We start from the raw sequence: 18,619 nt of genomic DNA, 5'->3' as shown, positions 1-18,619 counted from the left end.
GTTACCAAACACACAGAAAAGAAGTAAGACCTGGCAGCAGGGTTTGGAACCTGACACATTCCAGAGCTGGAGGACTAAGATTTGGAAGACAATTCCAAGTTCACAATGATTCCAAATCAGGGATTCCTTTCAAGGATTATGTTGCTTAAACCTTTTTTTTAAACAGGTTGGTATGGGTTGGTGACGTGCAGGGACCTGTGCTTCTGGCAGGGATGAAGCTGGGTGGGTGGTGAGCAGAGGAGGAGTGATGGAGCTGGACACACATCAGGATGAAGTGGTAGGTGGAATGTGGCCAGAGCACCTCTACACACAAATCCAGGCACAGAAACCCTTTGTGGATGTGCAATAAATTCCAGCACCCTGAGTGCCACAGGGACCTCCTCACATGTTCCATGTCCCAATGCCTGGGGCTGTCCCCAGCTGCCTTGCTCCTGGCTGGGGTGGCAGGATGGCTGTGACACTGCCTTGCCATACCCGTGCACTGACAGTAACTATTTGTGCCATGGAAAGTTAATTGAATTTAAAATTTGCCTTACCATTAACTGAATGGTGAAAATTAAAACAGTATTAATTTTAAGGAGAAATTAGTTTCAGAGAGCAAACTATTAACAGTAACCATCTTCCTCCTGAATGTTCTACTTTGCAGATATCCAGATATCTCATCAGCAGGAGCACGTGTCACTGCAATGAGCATGTGTGTAACACAGCTCAGCAAATACATATTTGTCTGTAATTTCCCTAGGAGCTTAGAGGTTGGCATTTTGGGTGCATTTAAAACTGTTAGAGGTATTGTAAAAGCATCTTTGGCTAGAGATGAAAAATAGATCTCCTGAGACAGTAAGTGAGAGATCATACCTTAGAAGGAAGGAGAGGGAAAGATGCTTTTTCAAAGGTGGTCACCTACTATTACAGACTTGCTGCAGGTCCAAACCTTGTCAAAAGAGCATGAAGCACCTGATTTTCCCCCAGTTATGGACTGAATTAGCTCTGCTCCACTGCTTTCCTCCTTCCAACTGTTTTCCATGACGTTATGTTGAGAAAGCTTTGGTGAAGTTCATTTCCTACTCTGGCTTTGTGGGCAGATGCAAGTGCTCAACCATGGTTTCTGCTGACTGCCATGGAAAAACACAACAGCAAAGCAAGTAGCAAGTCATCTGATCTCACATAGCTACAAACTACAGCATTTCTGTGTCAGTATCAGTTCAATTAATATGAACTATGATATGAAACTGTTATGGAAGATTTAATAGGTAATAAAAAAGGCATAATTTTTTCAATAATATCAATTTAGGAAAACAAAAGACGACTGATGGCTCTGCTGTAATAAAAACACATATACGTGGCAGTTTCAGTAATGTTTTATTTTCTTTTTCCATTAGATCTGAGAGAATCAAGAGTTTCCCTAGTGAATGTAACTGACTGAGTGATTTCACTTATTCCTTCTTTGGACTGGATTAAGTTGCTGCCATCTGCTTAGTGTCCCAAGTACTTTTGAGGAAAATTCTTTTCACTCTAAGGGTTACGTAATGGTACGTGGTCTCTTGCCATCCTTGAATGCAGTCACTGAAAAGACAGAGCTAAAAATAGGAAAAAAATAGTTATGATCATCATTAATTGCTGGTCTGTGCTCTGTCTTCTTTTAAGTCTGCCCTGCAGCAGGCTGTTAGCTCCTTTAAACTCACCTTCCTTTCTACTTTTACTCCTAGAGACCAAAAGTACAACACTGGCCATATAATTCCATTCACCTGCTTTTTTACTGAGCCCTAGAATTTTTTTGGCTTATATGTATTCTCCAACAAGTCTTGGTATGAAGTTTTCAGATGTAAAACTCAGTTTTTCCCTTGATAGCTCAGTCATTTTTCTAACATCACTAAAATATTTGTCTCATTTCTCTGCTGTATCTGTTTGGTGCTAAGCTGTATCCAGGGGTTTGTTATGCCTTTGTTATTGAGGTTAGAATCCTTAACTGCTATGCATTTCCACTGAATGAAAGATCTCAGTAAATAGTCAGAGAAGAATTTAGGTCATGCTTTTTACATCTTCGGGTGTTAATGGCCCATCTTTCCACTCCTGGATTCCAGTCCAAGAGTGCAGTTTTTTAGCCCTATAAATAATAAGTAGGGAGGGGAGATCATCTCCCTATACTGACTGGAGTACTGAGTTGACCTTCTTTTTTCATAGCATTGCACTGAAAGCTAATCCTCAGCTGTGTGTCCACTGTGACTCCCAAATCCTCACATATTTCCAAGCAGCAGACAAACTAAATCTTCAAGTACCTTGATATAGCATCTAGAGTTCTGAAAGATACATAAAAACCTAAAAATTAAAATAAAGAGAAGGCACCAGGGAATATGAGTCTGTGCTAATACATGTATAATCTCATTATGGAGAGACCCATCTCTATAATTCTTGGGAAGTTGCCAGTAGCACATTAAGCAATAGGATTGCTGTCTGGTTTGGATGTTTCAGTCAGTTCTTCACCTGCTTCCTGAGGGTGGAGAACTGCCTTTGGACTAAGGGGTTTTCCTTTTGCTGGAATTCTCCTTTGTATTTATTTTTCATAAATGTTTCATCTGCCCTACGTGTATTCAGGGAGGACAAAGCTGGGCGACATGCCTCTTACATATGGTGTGGAAAGCACTGAGGCTTGGGATGCTCATTATTCCCACAGGAGTCGGCTCCATGGTCTCCAACAGGCTGCACAGAAACATCTGGCTCTCCTACAAGGCCAGAGTTTGTCTGTCAGGCTGTCTGAAGACTACTGCTAGCTGGATGTTCGCTGGACATTAGCATCTGTTCAAGAGTATTGAGCAACACCTTGCAACAGCTGGGGTGAAAATGCCAAGTTACAGTCATAGACACTTCAACAGGAGTGCAAAATGTTAAGTAGTACAATTGCAATGTGGGGGAAAGGCTAATATTGCTCTAATTGCCATGGAAAATGCCTATAATGATCACCTGAAGTTCAGTGCTTTAGCTTCATCACATCATTGGCAAAAATGGATGTTTCTTTTAACAAGGTAACAGCAGTTCTCCGTGATAAATTACAAGAATCCCAAATGCTGAGTTGAAAGTCCTGCCTACAAATACCTTTTAGTCACAGTACTATGAAACTGAGTAAAGAACACATTAAAGTTTTTACACATAAGAAAAAAGCAGTTGGAGGAAAAAAAAAATAAACCAGTGACAAAATAAAGTTGCTTCTCATTGATCACTGGCTTCCAAGGAAAATTTAAGTGTTTACTACTGCAAGAGACATTGCTATTTCATAAACTCACAGACTGGGCTTTTCTCACTGATGCCTATTAATGATCCCCCATCATTGATCATCTTTCTTTCTCCATTAACCTCTCTTTCTGTTCTCTCCTGCAGTCTGTGAAAAGCCCAGTGGACTAATATAGTGTAGCCAATTTTTAAAAGCCCCAAGTTCCTTTTATAAAACTCCAACACTTTCCCTATCTGAGGAGTAACAAGAGAAACTTTTATTTCACCCCAGGACTCACTCACTCCATATGACACCTATAAACAATAAATCAAAGCACCAGCATCACCCTTCTAACCTCCACTACAACTCATACTGGAGTAATTAAAAAAGCTCTTTTTAATTTTTTTAAAATAAATATGAAATGACAGCCCAAGAATATGATGGGCCAGCATAGATGCATTTGGTAAAATTGTAAAATGAAATTTATAAGGCTAATCCAGTTACCAACATTTTAGAAGTTGGGAAACTTTCTGTCCCAGATGGCTTAACAGGTGACTCCTATAAATTACACAGTACATTACAGCAGCATCCACCAGTCTTGTTAGAATAAGAAGTCAGTCAGCATTTCCATTATAAACCTGTATTTTTAAAGTTTATTAGATAGCCATAAAAACATTCTCTAAGCTGAGTCTTGGCACAGAGCAGATTTTTCACCTTATGAACAAACTTTCTGTGTTGCAGAAAGCACAATCACCTGAAACTCACATTTCAAATTAGATCAAAATTTTCAAAGCAGATTAAAACCTCTGAAATTTTTAGAACTCCTCTTGCCCTTCCTGCTTTGTTACTGAGGATATTAAATTTAACAAGGTTTTGCTCCTTTATGACCTATGATTTCTTGCTAACTGATCCTGAAGGGAGGTTATTGAATTTGCAACATGATAATTCCTTTCACAACAATGCACCAGAACGTCATAAAGGGAATCCTACACCACATTCTAACAGAAGGAGATCTAAAGCTACGGTGAAAGGGAAAAAAAAAAGGCAAAAAAGGCAAATACAGTCTTTGAAAAAAACTTTTAAGTTTGTAAGTTTGTCTGTAGTCTGATTCTCTGTCGTTAGGTGCAATAATCAAGGTGAAATAATTATAATTAAAAAATACTTGAACATTTAACGTGGAAAGGAAATGGAAATTCTAAACACCTCCACATTTCATGTATATCTCATTCTAATCTGCACATACTAACATTTAAACATGCACACAGCAGACTTAATCCCAAATAGCCCAGCAATAGTAGTCACGGGCACAGAAACAAGACTTTGAGAGACACATGGTGATTGTTCAATATGTAAAGGATTAAAACCACTTCTATTGGTATGTCTGAAAGTTGAAGCAGACAACAGTGTGAATTCTGTGCAATTTAAAACTGCTTTGCTTAATGCAAGAAGCTCGATTTGGATAGGTTGTTAGCTCAGATGTTGTCCCCCCCTTCAGCTCTGTCTGCCTGTGTTGCAGAAGTGTCTCCACGCTGGAGGTGAACGGGCGCCTCGGAGAGCACGGCCCCTGCAGACCCTGGCTCTCACAGACTCGCAGCAGCCACGTCGTGCATGTTGGGCACAGTGCTGCTACCAGTGCCATGGGAGAGCAGTCAGCAGCAGACAGCTTTCAGAGGATCTCCTGGATCAGCTCTGCCTGTTCACATGCCTGCCCTGCTCTTCCAGATGATGCAAGAAGGCAGAACCACAGCCCTGTCTCTGGCATTTTTGAGGGGAGTTGACTGACTGCATGACTAACACCTGAAGTTGCCATTTTGGTTCGGTCCTTCAAACACATATTTTCTCTGAATAAATAAAAAATTTCAGCAATTTCTAAAGAACAGTTCACACGCAGACATGCTGGCTCAGGTACAAATGTTGGCAAGGTCAGGGTTATTTCCACACTGTCAGTCAGGCTGCACAGATCATATTTCTTCCTCCAACCTAACTGCAAACTCAGCTGAAGTCTCTGGAGGGCATCTTTCTTTTACTCCTTGTCTTCACTGTCATGGAGGAAGGTGTGGAGGTTCAAAGCTTTGCATCTGCTTTGTACTGCTGCAATTCCTTACAGGAGGCAGCTTGGTAGGAATTTGAGCTGGTCAGGCAGTAACAGGCAAAGCTCCAGACTGTCCCACTGAACAGGATGCATTGATTTGTGGTAAGAACAAATAAAACAGAACAAAACAAAACAAATAAAACAGGATCATTTATTGTAAGAAAAATAAAACAGAATAACAAATAAACAAACCAGAAGTACAGATGAGACATGTCACATTGATAACCTCACTCCCCAGGTTGACAGCAACAAGGCAAGGGAAACTCCTTTAACTTCCTCAGTGCTTCATCAGCTCTCACCTCACTTGTGCTTAGCCACTCTTCTTACTGAGGTTTTGTTCCTCCAAATCACAACATTGCTAATTTATGCCACACAAAAATTACTGTGCTTAAGTGCTCTTGGAAGAATGTAAGTGAAACTGGTCTCTGTTTACATATTGGCTTCATACCTAAGAAATGCCACATCAGTGATGCCTGCTGTTCTTTGCTACAGATTTCATCAAGCCTTTGCTTTGCATTGCCTCACACCCAACTTGTGTGAAGTACCCTCCCTCACAGACTGAACTTATCTCTCTCCATAGAAATATAGGAAAGATAAGAAAGAAAAAGATAGGATAACTATTGACAGAGCACAGACGCATCATCCTCACAGTGTTTTTATTTTGGTTACATTCTGGTAAAATCACCATATTCGAGCCATGTTCTGATATGACAAAATTGCTGTCAACAAGTGGTCTGGGAAAGGCATAATGAAGGTCAATCCCAGCCAAGGGAATATTTCACATTCTTCCTGGTCCAGAAGGCTTCCCATAATCTGAAAGATCCACAGAAAAAAGGAGCTCTTTCCCATGTGACTCCTAAACTTCTGTCAGCTTTTGCTTTCCTCATACAAGTACAGAAACAGGAGATGCCACACAAACTCCACAGTGAGAAGAGTTTTTACAGTCTCTATGGACAGAACAATGTTTGCTTAATATCTTTCACATTTAGAGAGAACTATATTCCTCTTGAGATTACTCCTCTGCGTTGTTTTTATCTAAGGGATGTGAGAAGGGCAATTAAAAGGACATACTTGTCTGCAGCTGCTCCCTAAACCCTAGCTACAAGATCTATATGTGTCACCCCTTGATCCGCACTATTTTTCATTGCTACTTTTGTTGACACTATCTAGGTAGTGCTAAGTCCTACAGCTCTGCTGATTTCCTGTGGAAGACAAGACATTGATTCCAACAGGCTAAATGACTGATGGAGTTTGGATTTCATGCTCTGCAGCTTTTTCATGCATGTTTTTCTCTTTCAGCTTTTTAGGGTTGTCTCATTAATGGCATCTCCATTCTTTCCAGCTACCAAATACTCCTGACTACTGAGAGTTTTCCCCTCCCTGTTTCCAGAGAAGTTAGAACACCCTTTTAACTGGCTTTTCATATTAAATTATCTTATTTTCTTTTCTATTTTTTATTACAGATGGAAAATGTAATACTCACACTACAATAATTCACCTGTAGACACAGTGTATATGGAAGAGTCCATCTAGCAGACACCTTGGTCCCTGTACCAAGTCTGGGACTTAATGTCCACTATAATGGGGTTTACAAAGGCGTCATGAAGGTTATTTTTTGCACTTTTATTATCTTGGGGGTAGATCACTGTACCCCAAAGGTTTTGGACAAGAAATTGAGAATTTATTAAAGACATGATGTGGTTTTCCATCCTAAGCTTCAAAGGAAAATTTTGTCTTGGGTGATTTTGGATCAGCAAGTGATTCAGCCACAGACCATGTCAGCAGGTCATCAGTGGCCAAGAAGACTTCTGAACTTCACTGGGCTTCCTTGTTTTGCAAAATTTAAACAGTGCTGTGTTTCCTGGTTAAAAGGAGCAACACCTTTTATCTTAAAACTATCATAATCTAATAAAACAATGACAAAAAGAAGTACTGTAACCATGGCTCAATTACAATAAGATCTAAGACCAAAAAAATCCCCCCTTGTTTCTGAAATGCTTTCCACACAAATAGCACCTTGCTAATCAACAAAGTTCAGAAAAGATTCATTAAAGGCCAGATTGTGGCCATCAAACTGCAATGTGATGCATAAGACAGTAATAAAATTCAAGCCATCTGCTGATATTAAAAAAAAAAAAAAAGAAGAAAAGAAAAAAAAAAAAGAGGGCTTTCAGGAGAATATTTTACCACATTTTTAGAAGCCTTAAATCTGTAGTTTAGTTGGCTAGTTGGCAGCAGTGTCTTACTGCACATTTAAGGACTTATTTTCCATTTCCACATAGAATTCAACAAACTTCTGTTTAGCAACCAGAAATCCCATTTTTGACAAGAAGAGGTACCAAACAGATGTTCAATCTTTCTGAATTAAATTGCTAATTTCTGTGGTTTCTTGAAATGTATGGGCTAACTTAAAGCACTGGAGCCACTGGAAAATAACAAGAATAATTTTATGATGGACGCCTTGAATACTTACAGAGGTCTTTGGTCCTTTATGCAGGGACAATGACTGTGCAGGAAATTTCAGTATTACTGAGAAATTTAGAGAAAGAATAGTTGCTTGGATTTTTATTTTTACACAAGTGACTAATGCAGAACACAAAGTTCCTCCAGGCTTTGGCAAGAGGTCACAGGCAGAGCCCAAGGCAGGATATCCAGAGCCTGTGACCTACAAGTCATCTCTATTAGCAGGCTCAGCTCCTGGCAAATGCAAGTGCCTTAGTTTCACTCCACAAAAGAAACCACCATGCTATCTTCTGCTTGTTCCACAGTACATGAACAGACTGGGGCACTCACCAAGCCTCCCCTGAGGCTCAACAACTTGTCATGCCCTTGTCACATGCAGTCTGTCCCTTGCCAGGCATCCAGACTGGTACCCATTGACAGGCACTAGGGCACTGGTGTACTTCTTTGCTTAAACCCATCACTTAAGCCTGCGCTTTCCACTTTATCTACTTGTACACTCTACTTTTATCCACTTTGACAGAGCAACCCTGTTTAAAACTTTAAAATAATTTAAAACGTCAAGTTTTTAATAACTAACAGCAGTGATCACCCTTGGGTTTGGATGTCTTTGTACACATGTGTGTGAATATACATATCCATATGGTTGAGTGGATGTAACCAGTCTGACTTCATGTGTATGCTGTGAGAAAATATGTTAAATGCCAAATAAACAGAGAAGAACATCTAATTCCTATCCCAAAGAAGAAGCTGAATAAAGTCATTGAAAAGATAGCACAGAACCCAAGGAATTAAACTAATGTTTTGCAAATATTTCCCTCATTACTCACTTGTTTACTGTGATTCTTAACCTAGTTTTCCACAACTGTGCTTACCCTGTCCATCCTGTCTGTCCATCAGTTTACCCCTAATTGTATTTGGCAGACAGTAGACATCTTAGAGGACACTCACACATATTTGCTGAAAATCTGAAATGTCTGATGGAAACAGGAGAAGAACTCAGCTGTTGTTTAATCTGTTTGGCAGCAGATAGCCAGTCCACAGCCATATGTTCTCTAGAAAATTAATATGTATGTGTCTCTGATCATCACACACAGTGTCTTGCTCAACAGCAGAAAAAATGTAAGAGAGCTTAGAGTACTGTGGAGGGGCAATAGACCAGAGGCAGAATTGACTGTGCTGTTGCAGAGGCAGACTGGCAGCAAGGATAGTGCTCAGGAGGGCAGGAATAGAGTTTACTGCATTGAGATAAGGCATACAAGACATAGAACAACAAGCCTAGATTAAGCTGCTAATTCTTCTGCTCAGGGAGTTTCGATCTTTGCACAAAAAATACTAAATATTTCCCTCAGATCGGGCTTCCTCCAGTGCTCAGGCTCCTCATCCTCTCAACATGGAAGGCCTCAATTCCCACACCTGCTTCCCCAGGAAAAATTTTGTTTGGGAACTGCCAGAAGTCTAGTGTGCTGCTTGCACCAGGAGAGAGAGCACTTGGCAGCCTCTTGCTCAGCTCAGATATCTCAGACTGTGATATGTCTGGATCACACCAGCTCCTGGGACTAAATCCTCCAAGTCACTCCCACACTTGAGTTCCTTCCATGGCAGTGAAGTGCATCTCCTCCAAGCCCCTGGCCTATTCCCTCCAAAATATCTCTTCCTTTAATTGGTCTTGGCTTAGGAATGAGTACAAATAAATCCATTGATATCACAACTTAATGCTCAGCATCTTAATGCATCAAATCTTTATATGACTAAACTTAAACTCTCAGAGATACAATGTAAAGCTAGTCAACATCCATAAATCCAGCAGTTAAAATGAAAATAATGTAGTAGAGAAAGAGATTTAATCACATACAAAATAGCTGAAAGTAATTCATGCTGTCTACCCAACTACCTGCCAGCGAGGTTGTAATTCAGCTGACAGTATTCTCAACAGATGTTGTCTGACTGTCAAAAAAAATAAAATGTCTGGGTTCATTTCCAATATAGAAATGGAATGGAAATAAATATGAAATATTTTGCCATCTGTTACATTGCTGAGTCACTAGAGAATATTATCCCCAAATGTGCATACTTCTGGATTAATTGGTCTATAGCTGTCTGGCAACTAGAATTCAAAAAAAATTCTCCAAGGCACCGATTCCACCCCATTACAGAAGATATATGGAGATGATTGCTGCAAAGAGAAATATTAGCCCAAGCCCTAGAAGAAGAAATCCTTGAAGATACTGTGCTGTCTTATTATACATTAATTAATTCACAGATTTTTACAATGAGCCTCCTGAGACTCTGTAAATATTGTGTCTTCCATCAAATAATTTCTTGCCTGGATGACACAGCCTGTGCTTGCAGGGATCTCTGAGCACTGCACAGCAGGGTGGGATTGGGCGTGCAGAAAGGAGAAGAGGGATTTCTCCCCAAGGAGAAAGAGGGATTTCTTGGGGTGAGACTTTGCATTTAAGTGCTGTTTGAATGCAAGTCCCTAGTGGGAGCAGCTTAAGGCTCCAGGCAGTTTGAAGTCTCCAGGAGCCAGAGATTATGCCATGATAATTCATCCACTTCAAGTGGCTGTGATGGTACTCAGAGGAGCACTAAGCCTCCTCACCTTCCCTGTGTTGTTTTTTTCCAGGGTGTTAATCATCACCCCTTGTCTCACCTGGACACACATGCCTGGTGCTCTTGGAGGTGCCTTCCAGTGCACAGGATTTCAAATGACAGAGGAAAGTCAAGGCAGCCTGGGAGGGCTGGGATGGCCAGGCAGGCTCCATCGTGTGTCCTGCCTGCATGAGGCTGAAGGAGCCTCCATGATCTCTCTTCTAGTTGATAATACCCACTAAGTGGTGAAGTCTTTTACCTGATGAACATTCTCACGTGGCATGAAAGGATCAGGATCACCTGCTCAAGGGTTGCATCACCTTCTCAGAGCACAGTAAAACTCCCCAGTCCTTTTCAGGAGATAATGGATAATTTTTCAGTGCAGCTTAGCATAAAAGGAACTGTAACCTCTCAGCTAGAACTCCTCTAGACACGAGATCAGTCCTCTTGTAACTCACACGAGACCAGTCATGAGGTGTTTGCCCATATTCTACTTCATTACATGGGGCGCTTTATCAAGTCAAGCATTAGGCTAAGGTTACATTGTGCTACTGAGATGGAAATCAGTGGCCTGCACCTGTCTCAAACCATGCCCACTATTTACCTACCTGTGCTTCACCCCATTAAAATGAGGATGTCTTTGGCAGAGAAAAGCAACCTGATGGCACAGTAGAACTGACTCTTTGGAAGCTCTCTTTTCTACTTCTTAATATTATTTCCACATGATTTTTTTTTAATTGCTAATTGTTAAATGACACCCATCATCCATTGCAGGAAAAGTCAAAGAGTGCAAGTGAGCTGGGACTCTGACTCACACCCAGACAGCCTCTGGGGTGAGGACAGTTATAGCCTAACTTATCCCTGTGAGAGCAATTAACTACCAACAGGATGTACCAGAAATATGGCACAAGAACACACTCCTCCAAGGCCCTGGGCAGCTTCAGATTACTGTGAAATCAAAGGGAAATTTGAATTTTAAAATCTCTCATCTGAGATCATACAGGTAGTTTAGATAATCTCTGTAAAGACCCTACACTTATATAGTCAAAAACATAAAAACCTACCATTGTTCTCAAATCTAGCAGTGTGAAGGGTGGTTGAGTACTTGAAGGAATTGCATACCATCCTAGATATTTTTGAAAGTAATGTGACATTTAATACCATAAACCAAAGTTTGAGAACCAGCCTTTTTGCAATGATGACATTTTATGAGCTGTATTTCAATGAAGTGAACTCATTAAAAGAACATGAGTTTGTTGACTGAGGTTTTTCTGCTCTAACATTGGTTAACACTGAATAATTTAAAAGGTCCTAACCATTCAGTTTAAAAATGAGGCAGATAAAGGCATCTGTTCAGATACCAGTAAGCTAAAGTACTCATAGTAATAGCAGTTTTGAAACCAGGTACTAGAAGCAGAAAATACATGACAAGAACTTGGCCAATTCTGTTTACTTGAAGCACATGGTCTCACTGAATTGAACAGAAAGAACAGACAAAATCCAGAAAACAGAAAAGAAGATGTGGTCAAAATCAATCTACACAGGTTACACCAGAAATCAATAACATTAAACAGCAGAAGAAGCAGTATTACATCAAGGGAGAGGGGGTAAGATGGGGGAGAAGAGCAAGTCTTAATGAATAAACTCAGTAAATTGGGCCAACTCCCCAGAAAGTAAAGATAGCTCAGACAAAATTTCCAAGGTGTTTGTAGAAAAATGCAACAACAAAGAGAAAGAAGTTAAAGGCAGTAGAGATGGCAACATGGGGAGACTAAGAGAAAATAAAGAAGACCCATCAGAAAAGCAAAGGTCTGTAAAGACTGAACAGGAATAATAGTGTAGAGAATCGCCTATATCCACTGAGCTTTTGGAAAGGAAGACTCAGCCAAGTTTAAGTCATCCCAAAATTCATCATTTGCATGTTTGATATGTCTTGGAATTGAAGTGAACCTTTCCCTACGCTGGTCATAAGCATGTTATTTAACAGCAAGAGCTCCATTCATCAGGCCAGGTTTGCCTTTTGTCACACAACCAATGTTGTAGCTCTCATGCCCACCTTTCCCTGCATTCTGAAGCAAAAACAGATCAAGATTCTCAGTTTCCCTAAGGTGCTCATGACTGCTGTTCTGCATAGTGTCTTCTCACAGGAGGTTTGGTCATTATTACCTCATCCTACTGCAAAGAGAGCTTCTTCAAGGATCTGCTTCTTCCCTCTCTGCCATAAAGTTCCTATCCTCTTTTCCATCTTTGAGTTCCATATGGTCATCACCTCTCACAGGATATCCAAGCAGTTTTGGACCACCATGGCTGTCCCTTCTTCCAGAACTTCCTGTCAAGACAAGACTGTGCTTTGTCCCACTCCCCCTGCCCGGCATCAAGTCTTACCCACTTTGCTATCAGGGAAGTATTGATGCTGAGGCAACGAGATAATGCTTGAGCTGTGCAAAAAGCTGCAGCTATGCAGAAAGAAGTAGTTACTTTGTAACGGGGTATGTGAATGAAGCACTTTTTAGAAATCAGCAAATTTGTCAGAACAAGCTAACTGCAAAGGCTAACTAGTGCTTATTTGAGCAGAGAATCTTAGAGAGCATGCACAGAAAACAGAGTGAAAAGTCCAAGCCCAAGGAAGACTTCTGAGCCTTCACCAGAAACGACCCCCAGGAGGCTGACAACCACCTGGTGCAGAAATCACGCATGTGCTTCAAGGGCTTACATAATCATTAGAAACTGTGTTGGAATATGAAGGGTAGGAAAGTATAATGTGCACATTAAGTAAAAAAGTATAAAATCTAGTGCTGTGCGATGAGTGAGTTTGTGGTGGAGCTAAGCCCTCACTCCTGGCGTTGAATAAAGACCTGCTCTAGATGCCTTCTACTATGGAGTACTGTTTTCTTGCCTAGTTTTTGGGCATCAGTATCTAAAAAACAGTTTAAGGGTTTTTTCCCCTTAAATTGCAGATATCCAGAGCTGGGTCTCCGTTCCTGGGTAGCAAACAGTGTCTTTTCCTACAACCTAACTTTCAGAATACACCAGGTAAGTAAGGGGTCCTGTGGGCTCCTACTCACCTGTGTGTGCACAGATGAAAGATCCAGGATGAGTCACTTCACTCTGAGATATCTCTTAGAGCTGAATAATTCATTGTATAGGTTTTGCAAGGATAAGTGAGTGCTCTGGAGGGTTGGATTGTTGGGTTTTTTTCCCTGATAATAATATTGGGATCTATGATAGCTTTCCTCTCCTTGCCTTTTTTCTTTTCTGAAACTTTTCTTCATGGGACTTCATTTGCCACATGCTCGCATGCATGCAGTGCACAGGACAGTCTTGTTTCTGTTGTAATACTGGTGATGATTTTCTTCCTGTCTTGTAGGAAGAGAAACATCTGAACTCCTTTTCAAACCCCAGTCACGGTATGTCATTCTCTTTTTACTCTCCCCAAAGCATTCACTGCAGTCATTGCTGGGTATTCGCCCAGTCCAGCATAACTACTCTTATATTCCTGCCTCCTCATATCCAGTATTCTGAGAGTGGACACAGCAGTTTTCCAGTGTTTACAGCCTGTGCCTGTGTGCTGTTTCTGCCTGCTAGAAAGGGTCAGCTTGACTCTCACTGGCCTGGATGTGTACAAGCCAACAGGATTCCCTAGAACAAGAACTTTAAAAAAATCTGAACAGTGCTATGTCTGATCTGATCTGGAGGTTCCAACAGCCCTGTTTTCACCAGGGAGTTCCTACCAACATCATTATTCAGAAATAATTTTAAACTGGACACTTGAAGAAAAAGAACAGCCCTGAGGTGGCTTTCAGTCACTGACAGGGAATCCATCTTTCCAGTTGTGTTTATCTCCTTTATTAATTCCTGTAGCTTGCATCAAAGACACAGTCTGTCTGTCTCTTTGATACTGGGCCTGCTGGGGAGAAGTTCTTGGCAGACCCCTAAATGTCAGTGCTTGTGTCTTCTCAGGCTGGGCAAGGTCAAGCTCATGGTGTTTTGAGGGTTTTTTAAAATAAAGAATAGAGTAGAACAAAACAGAACCTGAATGTTCAGTTGGCAAATACAGAACAATGAACCAGCTCATAGATTATTACACAATACATGAGATGGATAAAATAAACGTGTACTAAACAGATAAAATGCTTAAAAACAAAATAAGGGTGGAAGTTACACTTCCTTTTTAAATGTAGTCCCCTAGGAATGTCAGTACTCATGCTAATTTAGAATGCTTACTTAATGCTGGATATTTTTTCTCTAAGAATAGTGAATGTTTCTATAGATTGAACAAGCAAAGGTGCACTTGGAAATGGGATAAGAGAGAAGACTTAGCTACTAATGCCACAATGAAAGTCTCCCACTCTGATGTGTGTGAATGAAATCTCCACATGCTCGATTTCTAGGATTTTTTTTGGCAAATATGGTCAGCATGAATGAGGGAGAGAAAAAAAGAGGATAAAACTTTAAAGGAAAAAAGGTAGAGCAGGTCTGTGCAGACTGTTTTACTCTGCTGCTGGTGAAATAATAATTTGTTTCCAAATAGCCCCACAGCTCCCAATAGCTCTGACTGGCTATTACTCCACTGTTTTGGCAAGTTGCTAATGGCTTTGCATTTTCTTTTATTGTCATCAAGAGTGTCTGGAGTTCAATAAGAATTACAGGAACAGCCTCCATGCTTTTCAAACTAGATTTGGGAATATAAGTAGAGAGGATCAGTGATTTTAGGCTTCGCTAAATCCGTGGTAGCCCATCACAATCATTGGAAGAGTGAATAAGAAAAACAGCCACTTGGGAAGTTGTGAGAAGTTGTAAGTATGTATAATAAACTGTTGTGAAAATGGAACATAATATCATCTTTTTGGTAACTGTTGTATTTAAAAGTCCTATCAAAACCAAAAATAAACTAAAAAGATAGCATTTTCAATAGCTATAAACGAAAAGAAAACCTTCTATTCTATGAAATTAAAATCAAATACTTGCACCCACTCACACACTTTGGTCACAAAGGTCTAACAGTGGCAACATTTACTTATAAGAGCTTATAAGACACAATCCTCTTCCTAACGGGGAAAGAATGCATGCTGAAAACCCAGAGGACAGCTCAAGGAGCTGCTCACAGAGAAATTAGGTACCACATAAAAATATTACATTGACTCAAACATGGGACAGAAATAGAAAATATGGCCATTGAGGTTTTCTTTTTTCTTCTATTACTTCTCAGCATGTAATATGTTTTTAAAGAGTCAGGAATGTACTGAAACATTTAATTCAGATTCTCAGAATTTAAAGCCTTTACATGTAGGAGTCTTGATACCTTCCATGCATTTTTTTCCTTACCTGTGAGTATTACTTCTAACTAGTTATTGAACTAGACACTCCAACTCCAAATTCATGAAATGCTAATTGAAATGAGGCTGGATCCCAGTGAAGACTACTAGACTATGGAATAATCTCCCAGAGGAGGTGCTGTAGAATAAACTGCCTCAGAAATGGAAAAGTAGACCAGACAAGGTACTAAGAAACATAACCATGAAAACAATCCCCTAATACAGAGACAGCACCTTGCCTATCTTTAAGAGCTGATGTGGTAGTCTGCAATTTGTAATCCTTTGCTCTCCCTGGGAAAGCATCTGAAAAGTATTAGACCTGCTCACCTGGTCAGTATGGGCTGACTTACTGACAGGCACAGGTCTTCTACAGATGGTGCAATTCACTTAAATGACCATTTTACTCTGATCTGAACCTGGCAAAGAAGAGAGTACGGCATAATAACAAATGAAGAGTTGGTTGGGGACAGAAAAAAGGAAACAGGAGCAAGAGCTCATGGCTGTGCAACACTTCTCCTGCCATCAATCTGGCCACTCACCACTGTCCCCTTGCCCCAAAAGCCAGTTTCTACTCCTTGATTTTGCAGTTTTTCAGTGGTCCCACAGCCTCCAGTGCTATTACACAGTAGAGGGAAAGGGAACTGAGTGCCCCAATATTCTAAGGGGAAATTTTCCTAGAGTTACTAGAGGAGAAGACAGTGTTAGCAAACACTGATGAGCAACACTGGACACATTGCAGGATTGGACCAAAGGCACAAAACACCTCTTGAACTGAATGTGAGCAGATACCAGGGGCTTAAGCTGTGGCTGACTGAATTGAACAAAGCCTGGGAGGTGAGAACAAGGCCATTACTACAATGAGTCTACATGTTTTGATCTATACTATAAGGATGAGCATTATCAGGAGTAGCGATCAGGGCACACACATTCCCCTGGAGATTAATCACTGTTTGGAAAGAGCTGAGGGACAGACGGCCTTAGGGCATTAACCCCAAATGGCCATTAATCCCCCAAAATGCCATCTACCATGCTTTTGTCACTATTAAAAAAAAAAAAAAACCAAAAAAACAAAAACACAAAAACCAAAAAACAAACTTTGAAAGGAAAAGGAACAGACTGAAAACCAGTATTTTCTTCTTCTTCTTTCCTGCGGGACAGTTCTAATGTGTGCAACAAGCCAAATTAATCAAATATTGAAGTATTGAATTTTCTCTTTTCCTCCTCTCTCGTAAGAATAAAAGTAAATACAGAAATTTCAACTATAAGAAACTGAGGGGAAGAGATGGATTGAGATACTGCTGGGCTTTAAGCTGATGTATTTTATCCATTAAAAGGCCACTTCGATCTGACCACTGTGATCAGTTTGTGGGATTCAAAATAGAAAAAATTGTCCTCGTACTAGGTGCAGCTGACTCCCAAGATATCTGTATACACATAAAGTGAAATAATTAGACCTTGAATGAAAAATCTTGACAGTACAAAGAAAGACCATGATCTAATATCAGAACAAAGTTAACAGATGTCATTAAGTGAGACGATTAGCCGATGACGGAAGGTCGCACCCAGTTTACTTTTCACAGTTGACAGATCAAAGTTATTCCTTCAGTTTGAGCAAAGACTAAATACAGTTACCCTAGGAAAATCCTTTCACATAACATTAAGTCTCTCTATGTCTTGTGTTTCTTAGACATGAATTGTCAGGAAAAATACTAGTGAAACAGTACAGAGGGGGGCAAGGGCAACCAGCTCATATCGTAGTGAATGGAAATTCTCTTAGTAGTAGGTAAGGATATAAATGTGTAATTGTATCCAGTGGCCTTTACACTCATGTGAATCACATGCCTGAGATATTATACACCTGACTCTAGCAGGAGTTCTGCAGCTGTGAACTGGGAGAAGCCATTAAGCCACATCCTGAGACAGATCCAGCCCCCAAGGTCCCCTCTGATGCCAATTCTCATTGTCCACCCTCAACCTCATTCCCCTCTCTGCCCCAACCCCTGCCTCGCTGTCACTCTAACCCCATTATCCAGAGCTGGGGCACAAGGCCAGGAGGGACCATCCCCACTGCAAGTGGCTGTGGGCTGGGTGCCACTGGGCAGTGGCAGGGAAACAAGGTGACAGGTGGCACAGGGAGGAGCACAGCTGCCTTTCCTCTTGTCAAGCCCCAGCCTGGTGCTCAGAGACCACCCTGTATTCGGGTAGTCTCAACAAGTCCCCCCAAGTCAGTCCCCACCAGTGTCAGGAGAGCAGCACAGCATCACCACCAGTGCTGGGGACACACACTGCTCAGCCAGGCATCCCCGCTTCGTGCCCAGGGGGGACCCAGCATGGCTAATGCATGCTGCAAATAGCAACTGGGGCTGCCATAATTCCTGTTTAGCATCAGATTTTTATGTAGTATCTGTCCAAGTTTCATCTAGCTGCTGTTAGTGTTGGGTTTTGCTCCTGTTTTTTCTTCCTTGTTCTCCAGAACTGGCAGAAAAGGCAATATTCAAAACTCAGATTTTAAACCTGACCTACTTCATACCTTTTCTGTTACAAAGTGTGATTAATTTTACATTGGTTTTCACTTAGAGAGGGACTAAATTTTTGCACATGCAAAAATTGAAATCTAGAGTGAAAAAACACACAGGAAATATCGTCACCATCAGTAAATTCACTTTAGTACAGCTGTGCATCCAATATGTGTGAATTTACTTAATAACACCATCATATAATATGCAATATGTACAGCATTTATTTTCTTTTGTCATTCAGTCTACAGGCTTAATTGGGTTGGTTTAAAAACTATGAGTTCTTATGTCAATGCTACCCATTTTTACAAGCTTTCAATAATGCACATGCCCCCATCTAAAGAAAAAGGAAACACCAGCCTTCAAATAAGTCACAGAACAGGTATTAAAAACATGCTCATGCAATAATAAATAAAGGGAAAAATAACACATTTAT

At 40.6% G+C, this 18,619-nt stretch overlaps 1 long non-coding RNA gene across 1 annotated transcript in view; it reads right to left on the bottom strand.

Annotated features, from left to right (window-relative positions):
• Nucleotides 1–1,390: 1,390 nt before the first annotated feature.
• Nucleotides 1,391–18,619, bottom strand: part of LOC135282450 (uncharacterized) — an 80,495-nt gene continuing 63,266 nt past the window's right edge. Inside the window, exons 13-14 of the long non-coding RNA XR_010348614.1 lie at nt 15,995–16,083; nt 1,391–1,577 (exon numbers count right to left, since the gene is read on the bottom strand). This is a non-coding gene — a long non-coding RNA (uncharacterized LOC135282450). The remainder of the gene's footprint in view (nt 1,578–15,994; nt 16,084–18,619) is intronic.

Source organism: Passer domesticus, chromosome 1 (assembly GCF_036417665.1).
Source record: "Passer domesticus isolate bPasDom1 chromosome 1, bPasDom1.hap1, whole genome shotgun sequence".
NCBI classification, from domain to species: domain Eukaryota; kingdom Metazoa; phylum Chordata; class Aves; order Passeriformes; family Passeridae; genus Passer; species Passer domesticus.
The sequence above is the reverse complement of the archived record's forward strand: the minus strand, read 5'-3'. Positions and strand labels throughout refer to the sequence as shown.